The 27,423-nt window shown below is 49.7% G+C and overlaps 1 protein-coding gene across 2 annotated transcripts in view; it reads left to right on the top strand.

Moving 5' to 3' along the window:
- LOC127576525 (zinc finger protein 239-like) overlaps positions 1-27,423 on the top strand; it is a 108,177-nt gene that overhangs the window by 61,728 nt on the left and 19,026 nt on the right. Inside the window, exon 2 of one of the 2 annotated variants that reach the window (XM_052027012.1) lies at positions 19,247-19,341. The exons of the other annotated variant lie outside the window; for it this stretch is intronic. The gene's annotated coding sequence lies outside the window, so the exon portion shown is untranslated. The remainder of the gene's footprint in view (positions 1-19,246; positions 19,342-27,423) is intronic. 2 annotated transcript variants of the gene reach the window in all.

A 27,423-nucleotide genomic window follows, 5' to 3' on the forward strand; every position in this document is an offset into this window, starting at 1 on the left:
TGTTCTCCCTGATCAATACTGCAATGCCTGCTCTTCTTTTACTCCCTTCTCTTCCATGCCTGAAACTTTTATACCCTGGTGCTGCCAGTCCTGCCTTTTTTTCAACCACATGTCTGTGACTGCAGCAATATCATATACCCATGTGTTGATCATTGTTCCAAGCTCATTTGTCTTACCTGTCAGGCTCCGGTTCTCCCATGTCCCTTATCATTCTCCTATATGTTCTGCCTACTGAACTTGCTTAGTTTACCTTGACTCCATCTTCTCATTTGCTGTCCTACTCTGCATCCCATCCCCCATCTTAATGCATATTTTGCTAACGACTTTACCAAATATGGGGGTGATGCCAATGTGATAAATGTCACATGGATAAATGGATACGTTGTAGTAAAAGAGGAAATACTAAGGGGTTTATCACCCTTAGAAGTCCAAAATTCACCAGCCTCAATGAAATCTATCTCAGGCTGTTAAAAGAAATGAGGTAATTGCTGAGGCTCTGAGGATGTGTTTTCAATTGTCACGGGCTATAGGAGTGGTGTAGCAAGCATGGTAGTGTAGCGGTTAATGTAATGCTATTACAGCGCCAATTACCTGGTGTATTGTGGAGGGTTGTGGCTGTCACGTGACAACACTGCCCCTACCTGGTCCGAAGACACACCACTGCCAATCAAGGTTTGGCCCCGCCGCACCCATCAGCGCACACCTGGCCATTGGCCTTTTTAAATTTCCTGGACTGGACCCCCCAGCCCACCAGCACTATAAGGAGTGCCACATGTGCTTGGCTCGGCCTCTTTGTCTCCGAGGGATTCACCCTGCTTCGCTCCAGGCCAAGCACTGTGAAACGGCGCTGGAGAAATCATTGGTGAGGTATGCATTGTCTAAGCATTGGGAGCATTCTAGTTAGTATTCTCCAGTAGCATAGAGCCATGCCTGCACTGAGTCAAGGGGTGGCAGGTATCGTATTGTTTTTCCTTGATTGTCTGTACCTGGTTTGTTGTGTGTGTGTGTGTGTGTGTGTGTGTGTGTGTGTGTGTGTGTGTGTGTGTGTGTGTGTGTGTGTGTGTGTGTGTGTGTGTGTGTGTGTGTGTGTGTGTGTGTGTGTGTGTGTGTGGTTCCCGTTACCCTTTCCCCACGTTTGTCTTTTGTAAATAAATCATTTATCTCTAAGACTGTGTTTAGAGTCCTTGCTTCTGAGACCTCGAATCCATTTCACAACACCTGAATTCAATTCTGGCCACTGTCTGTAAGGAGTTTGTTTGTTCTCCCCGTATCAGTGTGGGTTTCCTCTGGGTGCTCCAGTTTCCTCCCACATTCCAAAGATGTATGGTTTAGGAAGTTGTGGGCATGCTATGTTGGCACCGAAAGCATGGTGACACTTGCGCGCTGCCCACTGAACAATCTACGCAAAAGGTACATTTCATTGTGTGTTTCGATGTACATGTGACTAATAAAGATATCTTATTTTGTCAGATGATTGGACAACTACTGCATTAAATTGTTTTCAAAAGAAGAGAGAAACCAATTACAGACCAGTTAGTTTAAGTTAAGTCATGGGAAATTATTAGAATCCATTCCAAGGGGTTGTATAAACTTATATTCAGAAAACCATAAGTAATCAGGGACAGTCAATGTGGATTTAAGATGGAATTAAATGAGGGAATAACAAGGAGGATTGATGAGGACTGAGTATTTGGTGTAGTCTGCATGGACTTTAGCAAGGATCCACTCAGCAGGCTGGTTAAGTTTGAAAAAGTCCATGGGATCCAAGGAACAATGGCAAATTAGATACTGAATTGGGTTGGGTAGCAAAGGGTAATAATTGAAGGGTATCCTTGTGACTTAAAGATTCTGATCAGGACCCAGTAGTTAGTCCTTTGCTTTCTGTAACATACATTAATGAATTAGAGCTAAATGCTGGGGGCTTGATACAAAAATTAGCCATGTACTTTACAATGAGAAGGAAAGCTTTGGACTCTGTGGAGATATTAATGGTCAGAAAAATGGCTAATGGAATTGAATTCAGATAAGTGTGAAATTATGCAAGGAAATGGACAAGCCAGGGAAATACAGGCTGATGAGTGGTGGGAATGTTACCAAAGAGATTCTGAGAGACAGGATCCATCTGCATTTGGAAAGGCAAGAACTAGTTAAGGATAGGCACCATGACTTTATGCATAACAAATCGTGCCTTATGAATTTGAGTTTTTTGGAGAGGTGACCAAGAAGATTGATGAGGGCAGGGTGGTAGACATTGTCAATGTGGAATTTGGCACAGCTTTTGACAAGATCCTGCATAGTAGGTCGGTCCAGAACATTAGATTGCATGGGATTCAGTGAACTAGCCAACTAGATACAAAATTGGTTTGATGGAAGGAGCCAGAGAGTGGTAGTGGAGGGTTATTTTTCAGAATGGAGGCCTGTTGTTTGTCATATATGATCAGTAAGTTTGGTGGTGCAGTGGACAGTGAAGAAGGTTGTCTCAAGTTACAGCAGGATGTAGATCAATTAGGAAAGTGGGAAAAGGAATGGAGGATGGAATTTAACTCAGACAAGTGTGAAGTTAAACCATAGAGGACATACACAGTCCTGTTGAATGGTGAGGCCCTGGGAGTGTTGTAGAAAAGAGAGAACTAGAGGTACAAGTGCATATTTTCCTGAAGGCGGCCACACAGTTACAACAGGGTGGTGACGAACGTGTATGGTTTGCTTGCTTTCATCAGTTGGGGCAGTGAGTACAAGAGTTGGGATATCACGTTACAGCTGTTGGTGAGATCACACTTGGAGTATTGAGTGCAGTTCTGGTCACCACACTATAGGAAGGATATGGTTAAGCTAGAAAAGGTGCAGAAAAGATGCACAAGGATGTTGCAGGGACTGGTTGGCTTGAGTTATAAGGAGAGACTGGATAGGCTGGGGCAGCTTTTCGGGGAGCGAAGGAAGCTGATGGGGTGACCTTATCAGGACTCTAAAACTAGAAGGCATAGGCTTAAGGTGAAAGATTTAAACGGGACTTGAGGGGCAGGTTTTCCTACACAGATGTTTGTGGGTATATGGAATGAACTACCAGAGGTAAGTGTAGGTGGTAAGTACAGTTACAACAATTAAAATATATTTGGACAGGTTCATGGATAGGAAAGGTTTACAGGGAAATGGGCCAAATGCAGGGAAATTGGACTAAAGGTATCTTAAATGAGTTGATGAGTTAATGAATGAGTTGAGCTGAAGAGCTTGTTTTTGTGCTTATATAACTCTGACCCTAATGTACAATAAATGGGAGGATATCAATGGAGGAACAGATGAATCTTTTAATCTGTGGTTACAGATAATGAAAAGTGGCAGGACATGTCAATAGGTGGTTAAATGGGCAGTAGGTAGACTTTTATTTATAGCAGAGGCACAGAATATAAAAGCAGGAAGCTTATACTCGAACTGTGTAGAACACCAGTTGGCTTGAGTACGGCATACAGTTCTGGTCATCTTACAGCAAAATTGTGATTGCACTGTATGCACTGCAGAAGAAATTTATGAATCTGTTTCCAGCACTAGAAAATTATAACTTTGAGGAAAGTTAGAAATCCCATTGTTGTTTTCTTGGGATAAGAGGAGCCTGTGGAGATTTCATTGACAGTCCTAGATATTGGTATTGGTTTATTATTGTCACGAGTACTGAGGTACAGTGAAAAACTTGTCTTGCATACCGTTCGTACAGATCGATTCATTACACAGTGTGTTGAGGTAGGACAAGGTAAAAACAATAACAGAATACAGAGTAAAGTGTCACAGCTACAGGGAAGTGCATTGCAGGTAGACAAGAAGGTGCAAGGTCACAGTTAGGCAGATTGTGAGGTCAGGAGTCCGCCTCATCAATACTTATCACAGTGTGATCGAAGCTGTCCTTCAGCCTGGTGGGAGAAGGGAGAAGCGAGAATGACCTGGGTGGGTGGGGTCTTTAATTATGCTGGCTGCTTCACCAAGGCAGTGAGAGGTATAGACTAGAGTCCATGGAGGGGAAACTGGTTTCTGTGATGTGCTGGGCTGTGTCCACAAATCTCTGCAGTTTCTTGTGGTCCTGGGCAACACATCAATGCACTCTGTACATCAATGCACTCTGTACTAACTCAATGTAACTGCACTGTGTAATTAATTGACCTGAACGATTGGTATGCAAGACAGGTTTTTCACTGTACCTTGGTACAAGTGACAATAATAAACCAATACCAATACCAATAGCAGTTGCCATACCAAGCTGTGATGCATCCAAATAGGATGCTTTCTATGCTGCATTGATAAAAGTTGGTGAGTGTCAAAGGGGGCGTGCCAAATTTCTTTAGCCTCCTGAGGAAGTAGCGGCAGTGGTGAGCTTTCTTGGCCATGGCGTCTATGTGGTTGGACTAGTACAGGCTATTGGTGATGTTCACTCCTTGGAACTTGAAGCTCTCAACCCTCTCATCCTCAGCACCATTGAAGTAGACAGTAGCATGTACAGCGACCCCTTTCCTGAAGACAATGACCAACTCTCTTGTTTTGCTGACATCAGGGGAAAGGTTGTTGTCATGACACCATTCCACTAAGCTCTCTACCTCCTTCCCGCACTCTGACTCATTGTTATTTGAGATACGGCCTACGACGGTGGTATCATCTACAAAATTGTAGATGGAGTTAGAGCAGAATCTGGCCATGCAGTCATGAGTATTAAGGGAGTAGAGTAGAGGGCTGAGGATGCAGCCTTGTGGGGTACCAGTGTTGAGAATAATCGTGCTGGAGGTGTTGCTGTCAATCCTCACTGATTGCTGTCTGTTGGTCAGAAAGTCAACGATCCAGTTACAGAGGGAGGTGTTGAGTCCCAGGTCTCGTAGTTTGATAGAAGCAATAGTGTCGTCCCGAAATCAATTTCCCTATCCGTCCGCTGTAAATAACACAGTGCCACGAGGTCGATTCGAACAAATACCTTTATTAGCAGTGCACCGCTAGGAGAATTCTCTTCAGCACTCGCTAAGAGTCGCTTCCCGAGTTCTCCCCGAACAAAGGGCAGACAGACATTTATACAGGAATTGTCACGCACATCCCATGCAAATGGCGCCGCGCGTTTTGGTCAAGCTATAGAGATCTCGAGACAGCTATCACACCTTTTGTCTTAGTATAACTGAGTTATAGTCAAGGCTTTCAAAGGCAGGTATCACCCTTCATTGTTCAGACCAAGTCTTTACCTCGATGTTAATTACACTCAGTATCGCCACCGTCTGACATATCGGAATGGTTCGTTACCCGAAACAAAGGCAGTTTTAACATTCCAACCTAACTAGTGGGTCAACAGCTTGCTAGTCCCTGCGAAAGAAATATAACTGCAAATATATATATATATTTTGTTTGCCAGTTATAGGTATGGTTGCAATCCTTAACCCCTCACTTCCTCATTCCCTCCTTTTTATCATTTCATGATAAACTAGAGCGGCGCTGAGAACGGGGCCGAGAGCTTATTAATAAGGACCTTGCAACAAGTATTTAGACAGGCCAGCACCACACAGCATACTATTATAATCACGATTAGTCCCACAGCTCCATATAGCAGGTATGATGCCCACAACCCTCCTAGCAGCCACCCCAACCAACTTGTCCCTCCTGTAAATCCCTGTCTAAAGCTATCTACTTGCGTCTGAATGTCCTGAATGGCATGGGAGATGTTGTAGGACTCGTCTCTCACATTGGTGATGCATTTGTCCCCAACTATAGCACATACTCCTCCTTGCTGAGCCAACTGGTAGTCCACAGCATACCGGGTCTGCTGGGCATAAAGTCGAAGCTCTGCCAGTTCCCGGTTTACTGCCTTCAGGCCCTCCATAGTACTGTTTCCCAGTGCAGCCAGTCCACAAATAAGGTAGTTCCGGTTTTTTGCGGCTATAGTTCCTGCCGAACCCCCCAGAGAGAGAGTACTCAGGAATCCATAGCCTAACGATGCTAAGGGAGATCCCAATGACATAGGATCCTTCCAATCCTCACAGAACTCCTCACTAACTGACCGCACCACAAGTCTTCGTCGAACATGAGCCTTCTGGGGGCAGGGGACCGTGACCGGCCCGATCGTTCCCATTGCAAACCAGGCTGGCAGAGTGGGGGTGGCTGTGGTGTAAGTGCCATTAAAGAGGAACACATACCCTTCCTTAGCCCGGTAGCAGGTTACATTACCCGACTGCCGTAGACTGGGCATTTGAGAATACCAAGAGATCCCAGCAACATTTCTCCCATGCTCCCTCAGGTAATTCTCCCTGGTTAGCCATTTTAAGGAGACATTAGACAATCTCAGGTGGGTCCCGTTCCCTTCTCCACAAACCCATCGCTCTCCTGCAAGTAACGTAGCACACCTGGTGGCAGCGCACTCACAGCTAAACCATCCCCCTTTAAACCTGCAATTCCTCTCTGTACAGGTAGTGGTGGCACATGCTATCGTATGCTGTACAATTGCTGGCCCACAACCCCACCCTGTGCCGGTGAAACAGTGGGAGAAGGACTGGTGGTGGGTTGTTCTACTAGGTCCTGTTACTGTTCCTTGCAAGCATTTACCCGGCAGCACCCTCCTGTAAGTTCCCATCTGTCCAACACACTTTGTTTTTGAAAATTCATACTTTAAGAGGGCCCTGGGGCTCCAGCTTGGTGTGGCTATAAAAAGGCCTTCCACTGACTCTGCCAAGGGGTAACAAACGGTGCGATTCCCATGTAGCTGCATATGTATTTTGTAAAACAAATTATCCTCTAACACCCACACAAGAGTACTGGTAATGGTGAGGAGTCCGAATTTAAAAGGTATTAGATTTCCTCCGGTGGCCATCGTTTGCAGTCGCTCAGATGAATCCAACGTTCCTGGCCTTTTACTTTCACAGCTGTCGGTGCTTGGAGTAGTATCTGGAAGGGGCCTTTCCACCGAGGTCCCAGTTTAGGGCGCTCCCAATCCCGTATCAGTACCGAGTCTCCGATTTCCAGGTCAGGCAATTCCGTGTTCTGCCCTTCAGGTGGTTTAAAGGCACTCTCCACCTGCGAATGAAGAAACTTTAAAGAGGACATAAGTTGTCTGAAATACCTTTGTAGTTCATCCCCCATGATATTAAGGTCAACCTGTGTGGGGGGTTAGGTGGCAGCGTCCCATGGGGTTCTTCCCGGACGCCCATAGACGATTTCAGCAGCCGATACCCCGGTGGCTGAGTGGGGGGTGATTCTCATATGGTATAATGCTAAGGGGAGAACCTTCAACCAGTTTAGACCTGTCTCTGACACTAATTTGGTTAGTTTATTCTTAAGGGTGTTGTTAGCTCTCTCTACTACACCTGCTGACTGAGGGTGGTAGGTGCAGTGGAACTGCTGTTTGATATGCAATGCCTCGCACAATTCCTTATTTATTTTCCCTATGAAGTGGGGGCCATTGTCAGAACTTATCCGTTGGGGTACCCCAAACCTTGGTATAACCTCTGTGAGCAATAACTTTATCACTGTTGAGGCCTTATTATTGGTGGTTGGAAAAGCTTCAATCCATCTACTAAATACATCAACAATAATAAGACAGTACTTGTAACAATGTACACGCGGTAATTCAATAAAGTCGAGTTGTATGCATTCAAAAGGACCACCTGGCAAGGGGGTTTTGCCTGGGGTGCACTTCACCCCTTTCCCAGCATTGGTTTGTTGGCATATCAAGCACGACAGTATTTTGCCTTGTGCTGCTTCCTCCAATCTGGGGTGCCACCAGGTACCTAGTAAAATGTTACTCATTACCTCCTTGCCAAGGTGGGTGTCAGAATGTAGGCAGTCAATAAGTATTGGTAACAAAGAATCAGGTATACATACTTGACCGACTGGAGTAACCCAGAGGCCGTGTAGTGCAGAGTGCGTACACCCGTGCGCCTTCCACATTTGTTTTTCTGAGTCAGGGGCATCCCCCTGTGAGTGCTGCACAGTGACCATGTCTGGGGTGCCCGGCGTTGCTATCTTTGGCTTGCAAACAACTGCTTGTTTTTCCAAGGTGGAAACGGTTTTAGACCCCTGGCGTGCTGCCAATTTCACTTCTATATCTGCCCTGTTATTGCCCTGGGTTATTGAGGAGGCATCTGAAAGGTGAGCGGAGCATTTAATGATGGCCAATTTGTTTGGGAGGAGGATGGCTTGGAGAAGGTTCTTTACATAAACCGCATTCTGTATGGGGCTACCTGTAGAGGTCAGAAATCCCCTGTGTGCCCAGAGTTGGCCAAAATCATGGGCAACTCCAAAAGCATAGCGGGAGTCAGTGAAGACATTAGCTACTTTGTCCTTGGCTAAAATGCAAGCTTGGGTCAGGGCAAAGAGTTCTGCTTTTTGGGCAGAGACTGGGCGCTGCAGAGATGCAGATTCCACACTCTGGGAGTCGTTAACCACAGCATAGCCGCTAAGGCGGATGCCCTGTTCAGAAATGTAGGAACTACCGTCGACGTACAGGTTTAAGTCGGCTGACTGGATGGCCTTATCTGAAAGGTCCGGGCAGGGTGCAGTTAAAAAGTGGTTACGCATTAGACAGTCATGAGGTGGGTCCACAAGATCCTCAGGTGGGGCCTCCAGGAAGGTGGCAGGATTAATGGTTGTACAGTAAGCAAAAGTGAGGAGTGGGTTATTCAGGAGTGCTACCTCGTATCTGTTTAAGCGGGCCTGGGTAAGGTGTTGCGTCTGGTGAGAAGTTAAGAGTGCCGTTACGGTATGGGAGGAATAAACCATCACTGCCTGTTGCAAGGTTATATTGGAGGCTGCTGTCACTAGGGAATAAATGGCTGGAAGCATTTGTGAGCATGGTGGAAGTCCCCTTGCAACTGGGTCCAGCCGAGTGGAGTAGTATGCCACCGGTCTTTTCCTATCCCCATGGGTTTGAGTAAGGATGGCTGTAGCGCAGTCCTCTAGGACATTCACGAAGAGCTGAAATGAGCGATCATACAAAGGGCGTCCCAGGGCCGGGGCGCTGGCAAGGGCCTGTTTGAGGCTATCAAAGGCCTCCCTTTGTTCCTTGGTAAGTTCAAAGGGTCCCACGGACTGGCTTGAGGCCAAGGGTGTGAGGTGTTTAGTAAGGAGCGCCACATTAGGTAGCCACTGTCTACAGAAATTTACTAACCCTAAGAAGGCGCGCATACCCTTTGGGGTAGTGGGCGGTGGGGTGGCAACGATGGGCAGAATACGTTCGGGAGTGAGCCGCCGCTCAGTAGCACTTAAGAGGGTGCCCAGAAATTTTACCTGGTGCTGGGTTCGTTTTACTTTCTGTGGAGGTATTACGTATCCCCAAGAGTGGAGCGCGTTAAGTAGTCTATTCGTGTCCGCAATGTTGGCGAGATCCGAGGGGCTTGCTAGTAAAAGGTCATCTACATACTGGACAATGGTGGATTTATCAGAAAGGTGCAACCCTTGGAGTTGATTATGTAAAACTTGGGAAAAAATAGTCGGGGAGTGTATAAAACCTTGCGGGAGGTGCGTCCAAGTGTATTGCTGACCTTGGAAGGTGAAAGCAAATAGGTACTGCGAGTCGGGAGAGAGGGGAATTGCGAAAAATGCATGCTGCAGGTCCACAATGGTAAAAACGCAAGAGTCGGCGGGGATACTGCTGACAATGGTAGCTGGATTCGGGACCACGGGATGTAGTGGCTCCACTATCTCATTGACCTTACGTAGGTCTTGTACAAGGCGCCACTCTGTTCGTCCGGGTTTGGGGACGGGTAAAATGGGGGTGTTACAAGGTGATTGGCAAGGAACCAGGATGACCTGTTTGCAGAATGAATCTATTAACTGAGTTATTCCGTCGACTGCCTCTCTCCGAAGGGGATACTGTGGGACGGAAGGCAGTTGTGCTCCCGGTCTTACCCGGATCTAGACTGGGGTCACTGGGGTGTATCCTACCTTGGACTTCGATGCGGCCCATAAATCGGGGGTGGGTTCATCCGAAGGGAGTCGATGGGGCCGGTGATGGTGTAAACAGCCCGTCACCGAGAAAGGGACGAGGTAATAAGCCAGAGTCCCGCCTGGCAGAGCCTGAGGAACCCCGAAAAGGCCTTTGTCTGCCTGTACTTCAAGCCGGTGGCTAGGAATCCCAGTTCCTTTGGTCTATGTCCCTCGTTAACTGACAGGGTAATGTGAGGGGACATCAAGCCTGACTGATTCCAGAATTCATTAGGCACTTGGACTAGAAGTGCTGCCCCCTCCTTCCCCACTACTTCCCCTAAAATAGTGACGGTCACCATGCTACCCAGGAGAGGAGCATACAACCCTTCTAGTTCCCTTGAGGCCCCAGTGGGGTCATAAGCTAGCATCACATGCGGGTCAGTGGTTTCCAAGGATGGGTTAAAATCGTTGCTCATGAGGTTCACCATCCACCACTGAGGAGGCTGGTGAATCCAGAGGATCCTATGGTTTTTAGGACCAGTAATGGTAATACCGTCATCCAGGCATTGTATTTTGAGTTGGAAGGAGCAGAGCAGGTTCCTTCTAGCTAGGTTAACCCCCAGGCTTGTGGTTACTGCAAACTGGATCAGGCATTCCTGATCTTCAAATTTAACTTGTAAGGGTTCAGTTAAGGGGTAGGATCTTTCCTGTCCCTCCAGTCCGCTCAATGGAACTGAAGCAGTGGACAGTTTAAAATCATGCTGGGTAATACAAGGGGCTTCAAGGGTCGAAGTATTTGCTCCCGTGTCTATCATAAAGGGAATCGGCTTTCCTTCAATTAAGAAATTAATGATGGGTTCATCGTTCAGGTAATCGGTGAGGGCAGGGTACATGGAGAGGCTACTCTCCACGTCTAGTCAGGCAGAAAATGGGTTGTTGGTTGAAAAAGGTTGTCGTCTACCGGGGGTCTGGTCTGCCGATGACGGTAGTGGGGGCAGTCCCTCCGCCAATGGTCGGGTGCCCCACAAAGGTAGCATCCCGTCGGCCTGGCGCTTGCCGGTGCGGGTTGTTGGGGTCCCCTGGGTCCTAGGTAATTACGAGAGGGTGGTGGTGGTGGCCCACAAGGGGGCCCGTACACTGGGGCTCTTAAGTCATTGGGGTATAGTGGATATCCTTTACCGGACCAGTCAACCCCTTCTGGAACGCAAAATTGCCACTCCATTTGATAGCCCGTATTGTCGGAGTAGGAAGGTTGGGGCCAAGGGGGTCTCTGCACCATTTCCTGTTTTATCTTTGTGGCTTTCGACTCGCGCCCGTTACTCCAGAAATGGACTAGCGCCCTCCTCATGGCTTGTCGTGTGTGGTCAGGCCAATTCATTGTCATTAGTGCGGATAGATGAGGCCACTCCCGCAGGGATTCATTGTAATAAGAGGGCATTAAACTGGGGGGAGGCATTGCCTCTGTTGTAGGCATCGTCCCCCGCATATGTACCGTAAAGTGAACAGAAATGGTCACAAAAGTCTGGGCCGTCCTCACCTTGTTTCGGTCGGCATTCTAAAACTTTAGTTATGTCAATAGGCTGTTTGAGGGTTTTACGAAGGGCAGTTCTAATAGTGGCCACCTGGTCCTGAGGCCGGACGGCCGCCTGAAAGGCTGTCCAGTCAGCATAGTTCCCCAGGTGTTCTTTCCACTGTGCCACTTCATTAGTCATAAGGGTCATGCAACAAAGACTGAAAAGGTCTTGGGGGGCGGCCTGATACATCTGAATTGTCCCAATCACATAATCTATGAAATCCTCCGGGTTGGTTTTACGGTTGGGCGCCTGATTCATGATTAAGCACATCTCCTGAGGCTTCCAAGGGGTGTAAATTTGGATTGTAGGATTAGCGCTGGCTTGGGCTGGATCAGGATTGGGAACACTCCTGCTGGGGAATTATTTCTTAACCTTGGCTCCCTTAACCCCATTCAACATGGTCGGTAGGCTGGGATCTGTAGGGTCGCCATAATCAGTGGTAGAATCAGAGTCGGTGTCCGTCTGAGAATCTATTGAAGGACCGTCCCTTGCCAGAAAGCTCCATCGTTTGTCTGTGGCCTTAGAGCCACCTGTCTGTGGGTTTTCCATTCAACTAAGCCGCATCCTGGTTCGGGACGCAATAGGGCCATGGACTTGTCCTGTGGGCGGGACTTGGCTAGCAGTCGCTGGTGGTAGGGGCGGGACGGCTGGCGGGCTAGCCGCATTATGGGGCGGCAATGAAACCAGGGGGTAGGTAGGGGCTGTGGGTCGGACCATCCAATCCTCCTCCTCTTCGTCTGTATCATTACTTTGGAACAACAGGGGCACGCCAGACATGTCGGGAGGTACCTCCACTTTATCCTTACTACTTTTATTTTTATTTCTGCTCTTCTCCTTATACACCTCATTTACCTCTCCTCTCTCCCTTCTGCTACTTTCAGCATCGTGGTCTCCGCACTGAGACTTCAGGACTTCCCAACTATTAGGATTTCCCTGTTCATCACACACACTAATTCCCCTTCTGCGCGCATTATGTTCCCAGCTGGCCTGCTTAGATTTATTTGTTAGGTCTTCGGCCGTTTTTCTCCAAGTAGACATTAATAATTTCCATTTTTCCCCTGTATTCCGCTCCCAAATTGCCTTTTCTGCCTTTAGGCATTTATCTACGTCCCAAGTTCCCCCCAATGGCCATATTTTGTTTCCCAATTTCTTATTGAGGCATGCTGATAATTTACAGAAGTTACTCTCGTTCTTCGGATCGTCTTTACATAACTTAGATAGTGGGGTATTGGACCCAGACTTATCGAGAGTTTGTCCCATTTTTGTATTCTACCCGATCGGACGGTACGAATTGCTGCGATTACCTATAAGATCGGTCTCTTTCCTTCACCCACTTCAGGTTCCTGACCTTTCCTTGGGGGATTTCCCCTTTTAAGAACCGGTCTAAGGCAGGGTGGTAGTACTGGAGAACCGATCTCAGAACTTAGAGTTCAAAACCTTGAAATTCACAACTTAGAATCCCAAACCCAAAACTGGGGACTCGAACCCCGAACAGAACTTAACTTAACTGGGGACTCGAACCCCTTCTTACCTGTGGCACTCGGACAGGTTCGCGAGGAGTCTGTCAGAGGATTGTCGGTAAGCGAAGGGATCGATCAGGTGTCCGACTGCCTGAGAGGGATCAAGGTGAATCGTACCTTGTGGGCCCGTCCGTCTCAGGTGGCCGTTATCCCTGTCGGTCGCTTACGCTGCTTCCGAAACCTCGTCTTGGACTCCTGGCTGGCTAGCCAAATTGTCGTCCCGAAATCAATTTCCCTATCCGTCCGCTGTAAATAACAGTGCCACGAGGTCGATTCGAACAAATACCTTTATTAGCAGTGCACTGCTAGGGGAATTCTCTTCAGCACTCGCTAAGAGTCGCTTCCCGAGTTCTCCCCGAACAAAGGGCAGACAGAGATTTATACAGGAATTGCCATGCACATCCCATGCAAACGGCGCCACGAGTTTTGGTCAAGCTATAGAGATCTCGAGAAAGCTATCACACCTTTTGTCTTAGTATAATTGAGTTATAGTCAAGGCTTTCAAAGGCAGGTATCACCCTTCATTGTTCAGACCAAGTCTTTACCTCGATGTTAATTACACTTAGTATCGCCACCGTCTGACATATCGGAATGGTTCGTTACGCGAAACAAAGGCAGTTAACATACTTAACATTCCAACCTAACTAGTGGGTCAGCAGCTTGCTAGTCCTTGCGAAAGAAATATAAATGCAAATATATATATATTTTTTGTTTGCCAGTTATAGGTATGGTTGCAATTCTTAACCCTTCACTTCCTCAATAGGAAAGTCTGATTTCTCTCAGTACAGGAGTAAATGAGGGACATGAGGTAGAAGTATGAGAGGAAAAAATTGAACTCGTTGCCAAAAAATGGTAAAGGAAATCCTCATGACAGTTAAACAGTATTTGGATGTGCACTTGAACAGCCATGACCTAATGAGCTACAGACCAAGTGCTGCTACTAGAAGCTTGGATGAGGTTGGGCAGAGTCTGTGGGCTTGTGATTCACAACCAAGGGAGACAACCTTATATCTACCCATATTATATTCACATGCCATCTTTTTGCCCAATAACTTAACCTACATCCCTTATGTATTTCTCTGTCTATTCTTTCATCATCAGAATACTTGGAGACATTATTTGGGGCAGAATGTAGGTTTCTTAAATCAGTATGTAGATAGTTCAATGAGGAGGGGCCATACTGGACCTGGCATTGGGAAATGAGCCTGGCCAGGTGACTGACCTTTCAGTCGGAGAACATTTAGGAAACAGTGATCACAACTTAAGTTTTAAGATAAGTATGGACCTTGCGGGACGGTATTAAATTGGGGCAGGGCAAATTCCAAGAGTATTAGGCAGGAACTAGGAAGACTTAATTGGGAACAGCTGTTTTTGGGTAAGTCCACATCTGACATGTGGAAGGTGTTTAAAGACCAACTGCACAGAGTACAGGACAGGTATGTTCCAGTAAGAAGGAAGAACCATAGAACAATACAGCACAATATAGGCCCTTTGGCCCACCATGTTGTGCCGACCTTCAAACCACACCTAAGACTATCTAACCCCTTCCTCCCACATATCCCTCCAACTTAAAATTCCTCCATATGCTTATCTAACAACCTCTTGAACTTGACCAACGTATCAGCCTCCACCACCACCCCAGGTAGCGCATTCCATGCACCAACCACTCTCTGGGTGAAAACCTTCCCTCTGACATCTCCCTTGAACTTCCCACCCATTACTTTAAAGCCATGCCCTCTTTTATTGAGCATTGGTGCCCTGGGAAAGAGGCGCTGGCTGTCTACTCTATCTATTAATATTTTGTATACCTCTATCATGTCTCCTCTCATCCTCCTTCTCTCCAATGAGTAAAGCCCTAGCTCCTTTAGTCTCTCCTCATAATTCAATGCCTCCACATCCTTCCTATAATGAGGAGACCTGAACTGGACACAGTACTCTAAGTGTGGTCTAACCAGAGTTTTGTAAAGCTGCATCATTACTTCGCGGCTCTTAAACTCGATCCCACGACTTCTCTACCCTAACCACCTGTGAGGCAACTTTCAGTGATCCATGGACATGAACCCCCAGAGCCCTCTGCTCCTCCACACTGCCCAGAATCCTGCCATTTACCCAGTACTCCGTCTTGGAGTTAGTCCTTCCAAAGTGTACCACCTCACACTTCTCCGGATTGCACTCCATCTGCCACTTGTCAGCCCAGCTCTGCATCCTATCAGCATCCCTTTGTAAGCTTCGACAGCCCTGCACACTATCCACAACACCACCGATCTTTGTGTCATCTGCAAACTTGCTAACCCACCCTTCCACCCCTCATCTCAGTCATTAATAAGTATCACAAAAAGTAGAGGTCCCAGAACTGATCCCTGTGGGACACCACTAGTCACAGCCCTCCAATCCGAATCAATTCCCTCCACCACAACCCTCTGCTTTCTACAGGCAAGCCAATTCTGAATCCACACGGCCAAGCCTCCCTGGATCCCTTGGCCTCTGAGCTTCTGAATGACAAGGATGGCAAGGCAAGGGATCTGTGGATTACCAGAGAAGTGGTGAATTTAGTCAAGAAGGAAAAGAAAGCATATGCAAGGTTTAGGAAGCCAAAATCAAACACAGCCCTTGAGGATTATAAAGAAGCTAGTAAGGAACTCAGGAAGGGAATTAGGAGAGCCGGGAGGGGCCATGAAAAGTCCTTGGCAAGTGGGATTAAAGAGAATCCCAAGGCATTCTATACATACTGTACATCAAGAGCAAGAGGATAACTAGGGAGAGGGAAGGACTACTGATGGATAAAGGAGGGAACTTGTGTTCGGATATGCAGGATGTGAGCAAGGTCCCAAGTGAGTACTTTGCATTGGTATTTACCAAGGAGAAGGGTGTGGGGGATAGTGAGTTCAGTGTGGAGGATGCTAATATGCTAAGACATTTTGACATGAAGAAAGAGCTGGTGTTAGGTCTCTTGAAGAACGTTAATGTGGATGTCCCCAGGGCCTGAGGGGAATATACCCCAGGTTATTGACAGAGGCAAGAGATGAGATTGCTAGGGCCTTATCCTTGATGGGACTTATTCTGGCTGGAGGTATGTGACTAGTGTGTTCTGCAGGGATCTGTACTGGGACCTCTGTTCTTTGTGATATATATATAAATGAGTCATAGTTATATAGCATGGAAACAGCCCCTTCAGCCCAATGGTCCATGCCAATCCGGTTTCCCATCTAAGCTGGTCCCATTTGCCCACATTTGTCCCATATCCCTCTAAACGTTTCCTATCCATGTACCTGTCCAAGTACCTTGTAAATGTTGTTAATGTACGTGCTTCAACCACTTCCTCTGACCACTCTCTGGGTGAAAAAGTTGCCCCTCAGGTTCCTATTAAATCTCTCCCCTCTCACTTTAAAGCTATGCCCTCTAGTTCTTGATTCCCCAACCCTCAGAAAAAGACTGTGTGCATTCACCCTATCTATGCCCCTCATAATTTACACACCTCTACAAAATCACCCCACATTCTCCTATGCTCCAATGAAAGAAGTCCCAACCTACTCAACTTCTCTCCTTAACTCAGTCCCTTGAGTCCCAGCAACAGCCTCATAAAGCTCCTCTGGACTCTTTCCAGCTTAATGGCATTTTCCTATAGAAGGGTGACCAAATCTGAACACCAAATTTGGCCTCACCAACGTCTTATACAAGTGCAACATAACATCCCAAACACTGAACGCAATGCTCTGACTGATGAAGGCTAGCTTGAGAAAAGCCTTCTTCACCACCCTACCTGTGACGCCACTTTCAAGGAACCTTGTACTTTTACTCCTAGGTCCATCTGTTCTACAAGACTCCCCAGGGCCCCACCATTCACTGTTAAAATCCTAACCTGATTTGTCTTCCCAAAATGCAACACCTCACACCTATCCAAATTTAATTGCATTTGCCATTCCTTGGCCCACTTTCACAGCTGATCAAGATCCTTCTGTAAATCCTGATAACCATTTTCACTGTCAGCAACACCACCTCTTTTAGCATCATCTTCAAAATTACTAACCATACCTTGTACATTCTCAACCAAATCATTGATATAGATGACTTGGATGAAAACATGGATGGGTGGTTTAGTAAGTTTGCAGACGACACAGAGATTGGTGGCATTGTGGATAGAGTAGAGTATGGCCAAAGAATACAGCGGGATATAGATCAGTTGCAGATATAGGTGGAGAAATAGCAGATGGAGTTTAATCCAGCCAAGTGTGAGGTGTTGCACTTTGGGAGATCAAATGTAAGGGGACAGTACACAGTTAATGTCAAGATCCTTAACTGTGTTGATGTACAGAGGAATCTTGGGGTCCAAGTCCACAGGTCCCTGAAAGTGGCTGCACAGGTTGACAGGTTGGTAAAGAGGGCGTAGGCATGCTTGCATTTATTATTTGAGGCACTGAGTTCAAGATTCAGGAAGTTATGTTGTGGCTTTATAAAACTCTGGTTAGGCCACAACTGGAGTATTGTCTTCAATTCGGGTCACCCCATTATAGGAATGATGTGGAGGCTTTGGAAAGCATGCAGAAGAGGTTTACCAGGATACTGCCTGGGTTAGAGGGCATATGCTACAAGGAGAGGTTGGAAAAACTTGGGTTGTTTTCTCTGGAGCAGTGGAGGCTGAGGGGAGACCTGATAGAAGTTTATAAGATTATGAGAGGCATAGACAGAGTAAACAGCCGGCATCATTTTCCCAGTGTCAAAATGTCTAATTCAAGAGCGCATGCATTTCAAAGGAGATCTATGGAGCAAGTGTGGGCCAAATGACCTGTTCCTCTGCTGTACTGTTCTGTATTCTTTTACACTTGGTCCCTTCAAGAAAATAATTGATATAGATTGTAAGCATCAATGGCCTGAGATATATGCTCCAGCTAGTCAGCTTGTTTTCTATGTTTTAACTGATCTCCTATTCACGCCAATGTACTGCCTACTTTGAGCACCTACCTTGTTCAGTAACCTTTTACATAGCACTTTATCAGATGTCCTCAGTAATCCAAATCCACTGCTCTATCTGGCCTGCTGGTTGCATCCTCAATATACACTCTTTCATAGAACCAGAATCAGATTTATTGTCACTGACATATGTCGTGAAATTTGTTGTTTTGCGGCTGCAGACATAAAAATTACTATGTTACAAAAATAAATAAATAGTGCAAAAGAGGAATAACGAGATAGTGTTCATGGACTGTTCAGAAATCTGATGGCAGAGGGGAGGAAGTTGTTCCTAAAATGTTGAGTGTAGGTACTCAGGCTCCTGTACCTCCACCTTGATGGTGTTAATGAAAAGAGACCATATCCTTAATGGTGCGTGTCCTTAATGATGGATGCTGCCTCCTTGAGGCACTGCCTCATGAAGATGTCCTTGATGGTGGGGTGGGTTGTGCCCGTGACGGAGCTGGCTGGATCTACAACCCTCTGCAGCCTCTTTCGATCCTGTGCATTGGAGCCTCCATACCAGGCAGTAATGCAACCAGTCAGAATGCTCTCCACCGTACCAAGCTAATTGCCTAATTTTCCTCCCGCAAAACAACAAAGTTCACATCATATAAGTCAGTGATGATAAATCTGATTCTGAAATTATGTTATGCTTTCATAAATGCTCTACCATTTCCTTTATTAAGGAATAGCATCATTTTTCCAGCCATTGATGTTGACCTGCAATTCGTTTTCTCATTCTTCTTTCCTTGAATTTCCTGTTTTGCCTTCACCCCTTCTCTAAATACTTTTCCACCTTCACTCTTTCTGTCTCGTTCACTCTCCGCTCTTGATCTTGCCTTTGGCTCTTTTATACACCCATTCTATCCTTTCTGTGTCTCACTTTCCCTCCCCCCCTCCCCTCCCTGTTCCCCTTCCGTCCCCCACACTGACCACTGACTGTTGTGTGTGGCACTCATTTTCCTTGTCTTTGCGTCACTCCGTCACTTTCTCGGCTTTCTCGCCCACTGCCCACTTCTCTCCTACCTCCAGCCTTCCTGTGGCTCTATTATTGCTGTCTGTAGCTACATTCCTTTCCTTGCCAAACCCGGCTTCTCTTTCCAACTCACTTTTTTCTGTCCCCTTCACAGTCTCCTCTTTCTGACTTTTCCCTTCCCTCCCTCCAAGCTTCGGGCTGTTTTCCTCTAAGTGCCCCAATCACTCGTCTCTTTCTCTCCCTGCAACTGCTCCGTCTTCAATCCACCTGGCGCCGGAGTTTTCCTTCACTCATGCTTTCTGCCGCTGATTGACGGATGATTCCGCCCTGTGCTATGATCTGATTGGTAGGGATGCACTGAGGCGGACCCAACGTGGGCCACACGGAGCGCGGCTCTGTGAAGCGGATGTCCTGCCTCCGATTGTCCGGCCGAAGCGGAGAGGAGGTGAGTTTATGTTGAGGTCCGTATCACCTCCTCCCGGTTGCTTCCCAACGGCCCCACCACCCCACCCCACCAACATCAACCCGTGCACTGCCCCAGCATCGTCCCCTTCACATCCCGACACTCCCAGACCGTGCACCCTCACCGTCATCTCCCCATGCCAACGACCCTCCACACCTATCACACCCCCAGATATCCCCACAATCATGTCCCCATCCCAACGACCCCTCTACACCTATCACACCCCCAGATATCCCCATCATCATCTCCCTATCCCAACGACCCCTCCACACCCATCACACCCCCAGATACCCCCTTCACCTCCCCATCCCAATGACCCCTCCGCACCCATCAAACCCGCAGATACTCCCATCGTAATCTCCACACCCAACCCCCAAATACCTCCATCATCTCCCCACCCAATGACCCCGTCCACACCAATCACACCCCCAGATACCCCCATCTCCCCATTCCAACGACCCCTCCACACCCATCACACCTCCAGATTACCCCCATCACCTCTCCCCGCTACACCCATCACCCTTACCCCAGGCACACCCCCACCATCAGCTCTTGGCGCACTGCCACTGCGCTCCCCCAACAGCCCCTCCATTCCACACTACAACTCCACCCATGCATTCCGACATCTTTATCTCCTCCCCGTCTGCTTCACATCCTCTCACCTTTGCACCATTGCAGGACCTCTTCCCTTGACAATCCCTCAAATCCACACTCATCATGCACACTCATCATGCACCCTCATCATGCCTCCTCAACTCAATCACATCCTCTCGTTAGAGTTATACAGCACAGAAAAAGGCCCTTCAACCCTCCTCATCCATGCCGACCAAGTTGTCTACATGAGCTAGTCCCATTTGCCTACATGTGGCCCATATCCCTTTCCTACCCATGCACCTGTCCAAATGTTTTTTCAACTTTGTAATTATACCCATCTCCATCACTTTCTCTGGCAGCTCATTCCTTAGACCCACCATCCTCTGTGTGGAAAAACTTGCCTTTCCGGTCCCCTTTAAATCTTTTCCCTCTCACCTTAAACCTATGCCCTTTAGTTTTAGATTCCCCTTCCTTGGGAAAAAGACTGTGACCATCCACCTTATCTTTGCCTCATGATTTTATAAACTTCTAAAGTCACCGCTCAGCTTCACTATCAGGAAAGCAATCCCAGCCTATCCAGCTTCTCCTTATAACTCAAGCCCCCCAAGTCCTGGCAACATCCTTGTGATTCTTTACTGCATCCTCTCTAGCTTAATCACATCCTTCTTATGGTTAGGTGCTCAGAACAGCACACAATATTCCAGGTGCAGTCTCACCAACGTCTTGTACAGGTATAACATGAGGTGCCAACTATTGTACTCAGTGCCACATCTGATGTAGGCAAGGGTGCCATACGCCTTCTTCACTGCCTTGTCTACCTGTGTTGCCACTTTCAGGGAACGGTGTACTTGTACCCCGAAGTCTCTGTGCAACAATACTCCCCAAGGACCTGTCATTCACTGTGTTTGTCCTGCGCTGGTTGAACTTCCCAAAATATATCACTTTGCACTTGCCTGGGTTAAATTCTATTTGCCATTCCTTGGCCCACTTTCCCAGTTGATTTCGATCCTGTTGTCACTGCCTTCACTGTTGAAAGCCTTCTGCTTACCTCTCCCAATCAACCTTTGTTAGTTCCTGTTAAATGCCATCAAAATTAGTCTTGCCCCAATTTAGGACTTTAAATGATGGACCAGTCCTATCATCTTCCATAACTATTTTAAAACAAATTGAATTATGGTCACTGTTCCCCCGCTGACACTTAAGTCACGTGCCCAGCTTCATTTCCCAATAGGATGCTGAATGTTGTCCTCTTCCTCGTAAGGCCATCTATATACTGCTTGAGAAATCTTTCATAGAACAGAGAACATTACAGCACAGTACAGGCCCTTTGGCCCACAATGTTGTGCTGACATTTTATCCTGCTCTAATAACTATCTAACCCTTCCCTTCCACATAGCCCTCCATTTCTCTATCATTCATGTGCCTATCTAAGAGTCTCTTAAATGTCCCTTGTACATCTGCCCCCACAACCTCTGCTGGCAGTGCGTTCCACTCACCCACCACTCTCTGTAAAAAAACTTACTTCTGACATCCTCCTTATACCTTCTTCCAATCACCTTAAAATTATGCCCCCAGAATGGGCACATTCTGCTCCATCCAATCCTTTAGCACAATGGCAGTCCCAGTCAATATTAGGGAAGTTAAAATCACCCACTATTACAACCCTATTATCCCTACAGCTATCTACAATCTTCCTACATATTTGCTTCTCTGATTCCTACTGACTATTGTGGGCCCTATAATACAATCCCATTTTATTTCTAAGTTCTACTCATATAGCCTTACTGGATGTCACCAGTTTTGCAGATTCTGCAAATTTACTAATCATGCCACCTACATTTTCATCCAAATCGTTAACATATATGACCAATATCAGGGGATCCAGCACTGATCCCTGTGGCACATCTCTTATCTCAGATTTCCTGTCTCCAATTGTCTAGTTCATCCTGGATCCCATGTGATCTAATCTTCTGGACTAGCCTACAATACAGAATGTTGTCACAAGCTTTGTTAAAGTCTACGTAGACAATGTCTATGGCCCTGCTCTTCCTTAATTCTCATGGTCACCTCTTCAAAAATTTTTAATCGAATTTGTGAGACACAATTTCCCAACACCACCAGCACCTCCTATTTCATAATAACAATATGTTTCAGGACATCACTGTTCTCTTCCCTGAATTCCCATGACTTTCACTGCAGTAAATACAGATGAGAAGTATTCATTTAAAACCTCGCCCATCTCCTGTGGCTCCACACATGGATGACCACATTTATTATTAGACGGCCCTATGCTGTCCCTAGTTACCCTTTTGCTTTTGGTATACTTGTAGAATCTCTTAGGATTCTCCTTTACCTTATCTGCCAAGGATATCTCAAGGATATCTTTTTGCCCTCCTGATTTCCTTCTTGTGTACTCTTACATCCCATGTACACCTCAAGGGATTCATTTGATCCCAGCTGCCTATACCTGATATATGCCTCCCTTTTCCTGAGCAGAGCCTCAATAACCCTTGTCAGCCAGGGTTTCCCTTATCCTGCCAGAACTCTCCCTAACTCACTTTTAAAAGCCTCCCACTTGATAGACGTCTCTTTACCTGCCAACAGCCTCTGCCAATCAACCTTTGTTAGTTTCTGTCCAATGCCACCAAAATTAGCCTTGTCCCAATTTCGGAATTTAACTCGTGGACCAGTCCTGTCTCTTTCCGTAACTATTTTAAAACTAATAGAATTATGGTCACTGGTCCCAAAGTGCTTCCCCCACACTCCACCCAACTGACACTTCAGCCACTTGCGCAGCCTCATTTCCCAAGAGGGGGCCAAGTTTTGCCCTCCCTCCCTTCCCGTAGGGCAGTCGAGTCCATATTGGGGAACTCAGAATCACCTAATATGACAACCCTATTATTCCACTAGCTATCTGTGATCATCAGACATACTTGCTCCTCAAATTCTGGCTGACTACTGAGGGACCTACAGTGCAATCCCATCAAAGTGATCACCCCCTTCTTATTTCTGAATTCCACCCGTAAAGTCACACTGGACAAAGCCCCAGGAATATCCTTGCCAAATGATGTTCTCTCTGAGCAATATTGCAACTGACCCTCCTCTCTTACCACCACCTCCATTACATCTGTAGCATCAGTACCCTGGAACATTGCTCCCAATCGACAACCCCTCTCCATAGTCTCCTCCCCTCCACTCTCCATTATCTCTCTCCATCCCCACCCAACCATTCTCCCACTCCTCTCTATCTCCCTCCACTGCCCCCTCTTCCCCCTTCCCACTTCCCCTTCGCCCCTCCACCCTCGCTCTTCCCCTACCCCCTCCACCATCCCCACTATCCCCACACTCCTCCACCCTCCCCTTCCCCTTTTTCACCTCCCAATCCCCCATCCCCCACACCATCTCCCTCCCTACCCCCACCCTTCCCCCTCCACAGCCCCATCCCCTACACCACACCCTTCCCGCTCCCCCAAACCCCCTTCCCACCCTCCTCCCTCCTCCACTTCACCCTCCCCCTTCCCCCTCCCCCTTCCCCCTCCCCCTTCCCCCTCCACTCCAACGTCCCCCTCCCCCACCCCATCTCCCTTCCCCCTTCCAAATCTCTCCTTCCCACTCTCCTCCCCTCTTGACTACACCCTCCCCCACTCCCCCTCTCCACCTCCACTCCAGCCAACCCTCCTCCCCCTCCCATCCCCCAATCCCCTCCCTCCACTCCACCCTCCCTTTCCCCACTCCCTTCTCCCCCACTCCCTGCCTCCCCAACTCCCTGCCTCCCTCTCCACTCCACCCTCCCCCACTCCCCCCTGCTGTCCCCCATCCTCTCCCCCACCCTTTCTCTCCCATTCCCCCATCGACCTCCCACCCCTTCCCACACCCACCCTCTTCCTGCTGCCCCAACCCACCCTCTTCCCCCTCCCCCACCCCCTTACCCTCCCCTTCCACCACACACCCTTCCCCTCCCCTTTCCCCATCCCCTTCCTTCCCCCCCACCCCTTCCCCTTACCCCACCCAACCCCCTGACCCCACCCACACTCCTCCCTCTCCTCCACCCCTTCCCCCACTCTCTTCCCCATCCCCTTCCCTCACACTCTACCCTCTCCCTTTACCCCACCCACTTCCCCTCCCCTTGCGCCACCCACCTTCTTCCCCCTCCCCGTCCACTCCCCCTCGACAGCCCTCCACTCCTTCCTCCTCCCACCCCTTCCCCCCTTTCCCCCTTTCATCTCCCCTTCCTCCCCAACTTCTTACCCCTCCACTCCCACTCCACTCTCTCTTCCCCTCCCCTCCCCGTCCCCCTCCACACCCCTTCCCCTCCACCTCCCCTTCCCCTCCACCTCCCCTTTCCCCACCCTCTTCCCCTCTCCTTCCCCACCCACACCCTCCCCCTTCCTGCGCCCGCCCTCTTCCCCTTCCCCCACCCAAACAACCTTTTCCGCCCCACTCCCCTTCTCCCCCTCCCCCTCCCCTTCCCCTTCCCCTTCCCCCCACCACCCCTCACACCAGACCCCTTCCCCCCTACTCCCCTTCCCCTCCATTACCCACTCCCTCTCCCCCTCCCGCTCCCGCCTCTGCTCCTGCCTCCGCTCCACCCTCCTGACTCCCCCCTTCCCCCACACCCACTCTCTTCCCCCTCCCCTTCCCCACCCAACCTTTTCCCCCTCCACTCCTTCCCACCCTCTTCCCCCTCCCCTCCACTCTCCCTTCCCCTTGCTCCCTCTCCCCACTCCCCCTCCACCACCCATCTCTCCTCCCCACCCATCCCCCTTCCCCAATCCTTCCCCCAATCCCCCTTCCCACCCCTTCCCCCTCCACTGCACCCTCCCTTCCCCAACTCACTGCCTCTCACTCCGCTTCAACCTCCCCCTCCCCCAATGTCCCCCCTCCCCCACTCACCCTTCTCCCTCCCATTCTCCCATCCACTCCCCGCCCTCCTCCCTCACCCGCACTCTTCCACCTCCCCCTCTCACCTCCCCCACCCTCTTCCCACTCTCACCCTCCCCTCCCCTTCACCCACCCTCATCCCCCTCCTCCTCTCTTCACTTCCTCCTCTCCTTCCCCAACTCACTTCCCCATCCCACCCCTTCCCCCTCCCCTTCCCGCATCTACCCCCTCCCCCCACCTACCCTCTTCCCTCTCCCCTTACCCCTCCCCTTCTCCAATTACCCTCTTCCCTCTCCTTCCCCCACCCACAACCCTCCTGCCCCTCCCCTTCCCCACCCAATCTCTTCCCCTCCCCCCTCCACTCCCCCATCCCTCTACACTCCCCCATCCTCTTCCTCCCACTCCACATTCACTCCCCCTCCACTACCAGTCTCTCTCCGCACCCACCCTCTTACCCTTCCCTTACCCTCACGCTTCCCCCTCCCTTTTGCCCCATCCACCCTCTTTCAGCCCCCTCTTCCCCCTTCCCCCACCCACCCTCTTACCCCTCCCTCACCCACCCCCTTACCCCTCCCTCACCCACCCCCTTCCCACTCCCCCTCTCCTCGCCCACACTCTTCTCCCTCCCCCCTACCCACGCACCCACCGTCCTCCCCTCCCATTACCCCACCCAACCGCTGCTCCCTTCCCTTCCCCCACCCACCTGCTTCCCCCACCTACCCTCTTCCCCTTCTCCCACCCTCGGTGAAGAGGGTGGGTGGAGGGAGGGGGAAGGTGGGTAGGGGAGGGGTGTGTGGGGTACCCTCTTCCCGCTTCACTCACCCACACAATACCCCTTCCTCCACCCACTTCCCCCACCCCCACACCCACTTCCCCCTCCGCCCTCCCCTTGCCCACCCTCTTCCCCTCCCCTTCCCCCCCCTCTTCCCCTCCCTCTTCCCCTCCCCTTCCCCCCCTCTTCCCCTCCCCTTCCCCCCACACAACCCTCCCCTTCCCCCACCCACCCTCTTCCCCTTCCCCCACCCAATCCCCCTCCCACTTCCACCCCCCTCTATTCCCCCTCCACTCACTATTCCTCCTCCCACCCTTTTCCCTTCCATTTCCCTTTCCCCGTCCCAACCTCTTCCCCCAACTCCCCCTTCCTCCCAACTCCCCCTCCTGCACTACCCCTCCCCCAGACCCCCTCCCCACCCCCTTCACTCACTATTCCTCCACCCACCCTCTTCCCCCTCCCTTCCATCTCCCCTTGCCCCTCCCAACCATCTCTCCTCCCCCCTTCAAACCTCTTCCCCCCCCACTCCCCTCCCCCCACTCCTCCTTTCCCCCCACTCCCCTTCTCCCCCACTCCCTCTCCCCAGCTCCCACTCCCCAACTCACCCTTCCCCTTACTCCCTCCCCCATTCCCCTTCACTCCTCCTCCACTCCCCATCCACTCCTCCTACCCCTCCCCTCCACTCCCCTTCCCAATCACCACCCTCCCATTCACTCCCACTGCCCCTCCCTCTTCCCCTCACCTCCCCATCCCCCCAATTGCCTTTCCCCTCCACTGCCTCTTCCCATACTCCCTATTCCCCCGTCACTCCCCCCCCTCCCCTCCACTCCACCTTCCCCCTCCAACCCCTCCTCTTCCACCCACCCACCCTCCCAACCACACTCTTCCCCTCCCCTTAACCCCACTCACACTCCTCCCCACCTACCCTCTTTCAGCCTCTCCCCCTCTTCCCCCCACCCACCGTCTTCCCCTTCCAACACCCACCCACTTCCCCACCCAGTCGCTTCCCCCTCCCCACCCATCCTCTACCCCACCCCTTCACCAACCATCTTCCGCTTCCCCCCACCCACTCACCCTCTTCCCCTCCTGTTCCCTCACCCACTTCCTCCTTCCCTTCCCCCACCCACTTTGCCCTTCCACCCCATTCCCTCTCCCCTTACCCACTATCTTCCCCCTCCTCCATCTACCCACTTCCCTGTCACCCTCACCCTTCCCCCACCCTACCTCTTCCCCCTCCACCCCCTCTCTTTCTCCTTCCACCCTCTTACACCCCACTTCCATCTCCCCTTCCCCCTCCTAACCTCTTCCCCCTTCCCCCACCCCCTCCACTCCGTCCCCCCTCCACTCCACCCAACCTTCCTCCCCACCCATCCCCCTTCCCCCTCCCCCAATCCCCCCTTCCCACCCTCTTCCTCCTCAACTGCACCCTCCCTTCCCCCACTCCCTGCCTCTCCTTCCGGCCCACTCTCCCTCATCCCCCCCTCCCCCATCCCCCACTACCCCTCCCCACCCACCTTCTTCCCCCTTCTATTCCCCCACCCACCCTGCCCCCTTCCCCCACCATGCTCTTTCACCTTTCCCCACACTCACTCTTCCCCCTCCCACTTACCCCACCAACCCCCCACCCACCATCTTCCCCGTCCCCCCACCCATACTCTTCTCCTTCCCCCACCCACCCTCTTCCCTCTCCCCTTCCACCACCCACCCTGTTCCCCCTCCTCTTCCCCCACCCACTTCCCCAACCCACCCCCTTCCCCCTGCCCTTGCCCCACCCACCTTCTTCCCCGTCCCCCTTCACGACCCAATCTCTTCCCCTC

The sequence above is a fragment of the Pristis pectinata genome, chromosome 12 (assembly GCF_009764475.1).
Source record: "Pristis pectinata isolate sPriPec2 chromosome 12, sPriPec2.1.pri, whole genome shotgun sequence".
NCBI lineage: Eukaryota > Metazoa > Chordata > Chondrichthyes > Rhinopristiformes > Pristidae > Pristis > Pristis pectinata.